Genomic DNA, 2,981 nt, shown 5'->3' on the forward strand with positions numbered 1-2,981 from the left:
TAAATCTTTACAGATCCGTTTTTTACGGATGTCTTTACGGATCTGTAAAGATTTAATCACCTGCTAATGCTCGCATTCCAAGCATTGTTTGGCATCTTTGAATTTGTCTATATATGTGTTTCTGGAACAGGCCTCTTCATTCACCTGAGGAAGGAGCAGCGCTCCGAAAGCTAGTGACATCGAAACAAACCTGTTGGACTTTAACCTGGTGTTGTAAGATTTCGTACTTATGTGGGAGAACATTTCACGTATGTTTTTCGAGAATGGAGTATGGAAGGACTTGTATGGAAGCCAGAGTTGCAGTCAGATCAGTTGGCTAACAGCATCTGGGAGGATTTGATGGGAAATCCACAGAAGCTTTATTCTGTCACTTGGATTCTGAGTGTCTGCTGCCTGGCCATATCTCGCCTGTTGGTTTTCTTGAGCGCGTACTTACTGAGAACGTTAGAGAATAAGATAAAATGTGTAACTTGTGTTGTTCTTACGAATCTGTATATACCTGTAAAGGTGTATTTGAAGCGAAGGAATTGTGCACGGTAGTTAATCTTTTCATGTTTAATACATGTTTTGTTATGTTAAAAGTCAATCCATAGTCTTGCGACTCTGTTCATCCTTGCTTTGAACAAGAAGCAATACAAGTTACAATCTGCCAAATTGGCATCGTGGCAATGGCTATTTTGTTTGAACTGTTCAGTAAAACATACTCGTGGTGACTCCTCCAGAGACTATTTTAAAATTAAATAAAAGAGCATTGAATGTAATCAAGAAGAACAGAGAGTGGTGAATTTAATAAAAGGTCAGGAAATGAATAAATAACGCGAAGAGAACCATAGGTTCTGGCGGGGGGTTAAAGATAACCAGGAGCAGGGGTAAAGGATCCAGGGTGAGATTAAACACCAGTGGGAAGGACATGACGAAGGAAACCGTCTGAGACACGGCCTAAAATTACTTAATCACCGAGTTATAAAGCTAGAACTGAAACCAAAAGGAGCGAGTATAAGAAACATTACAAAACCCAATGTCTGAAAATCAACAAACATTCATGGTTGTGCAGAATTTCGAATAGAGCGCAGATACAGTCAATTTTGCTATTAAGCAGGGGACAGTACTATGCAACAAATCCCACCTCAGAGCACACTATAAAAGAAGGTGTTAAATAGGATATACCATCACACCAAAACTTTCCTCAATCTTCCTTGCTGCGACACTGAAATTTACAACTGAAAATATCCGCCTCAGGTGTGGTAATACCCTACCACATTGTTGGATAATTCTTCAATCCATCCAATTGAATACCCAAACCAATAAAACAGCCATTTATGTCGTACTACTCCACCATGCTGTTAACCTACAAATTAGTGCCGACACAGAATATCAACAACAGTGGTGTAAAAGTTAATGGAGCGCGGGAGGCTTCCGCTGAACACCAGGAATAACAAACGGATCTGGTAACCAACATGAAATGAATCGAATCCTGCGCGTGGAGGTGACGTGTTCCCCACGCCGCGGAAAGATAGATACAAATACTTCAGATCCCGCTGGATGGCGAATGAAATAGAGAATAATATAAAACGGAAAAGTGCATATGAAAGGTTGATAACACAATTGAGAATTAATCTGAACATCAAAGGTTCAGAAGACTATGAAACAAATAAACTTGTCAAAGAGAGAGTTTGTGAAGAGACCGGTCACTAACATAAAAATAAATCTTAAGGTGCCATTTAGGTAAACTTTACTGTCATTGCCAAGTGATATCTACAAAGAGGACGGTGTGGCGCGGTGGGAGAACCGTTAAACCAGAAGCTCTAGGTTCGAGTCCAACGTCAGGACTTGTTGGCCGCGGTGGGAGAGTTCATAGCACCGTTCAACGAACTGGTAACGAGGGAGGGAATCCTCCCTCTCATATTCCCCAAAGGGCAAAACAGAAGACGGTGTGAAAATATGCTTTAAAATACTATGGGGACGGATAGGTTTTGCAACAATCCTGCGGTGAGTTGGGGAAGCTGAGATACATTTCTGCAATTTAGCTGACTCCGAACCAGTGTTCTTTTTCGGTTCGTGTTTCCCATATGAAATATTTCATTTCTTCCTCTTTCGGAATAAGCAGGGACAATTCCCAGCTTGTTTCAGATGCTAAGTCTCCCAGAATCATGATATCGTACTGCACAGAAGGAGACCATTCAGCTGGAAAGTTCCGCCCCTGTACCAGCTCTTTGAAAGAGCTATCCCATTAATCTCACTCAAGTGCCCTTCCCTTAATGCTCTACAGTTTTTTTTTGTCCTCCAAGTAAACAACGGGTGCCCTTTTCACATTGTTATTGGTGACTCTGCACTCCGCAACGTCTGAGGAAATGCGAGAACAATAGAATATTTTAATCTTGCCTTTGGTCATTTTTGCCTAATATGTTTGGTGGTGTCCACCCTTCTAGATAATAAATCCTTCATGGTTTTGACTATCGCTATTAAATCTCCGCCTATGCTTTTTTGCCTCTATGCCGAACAGCGCCAGTTTTTCAATAAGCGCTGTATGAAGTGTCCTCTGACGGCACCTTCTATAGCCGTGACCTCTACCATCTAGAATGACAAGGGCAGCAGATGCATTGGGGGCACCATCAGCTTGAAGTCACTGAGATCCTGATTTGCAAAGATATTGCTGCTCCGTCACTGATCAAGTTTAGGCAACCCCCTCCCTTACAGCGCTCTGGGTGTACCGGCGACACTTGGACTGCATCGGTTCAAGAAGGCATTTCACCACCATCCTTTCGAGGGTGATTAGGGATGGGCAATAAATACTGGTCTAGACAAGGGCGCCCATATATCAGAAAATAATGATAATGCCAATAATGATTAGTGGAGGAAGAAAATATGATTCTTTTTTCTAAATCTATTTTTCTACTTCTAGTGTATCACTGTCGTTTCCTGTTCTCGCATTTAACTGAAACATTTAGTTAACTTTACTTCAAATTTCCATTCTTCTATCC

This window comes from Scyliorhinus torazame, chromosome 14, assembly GCF_047496885.1.
Source record: "Scyliorhinus torazame isolate Kashiwa2021f chromosome 14, sScyTor2.1, whole genome shotgun sequence".
NCBI lineage: Eukaryota > Metazoa > Chordata > Chondrichthyes > Carcharhiniformes > Scyliorhinidae > Scyliorhinus > Scyliorhinus torazame.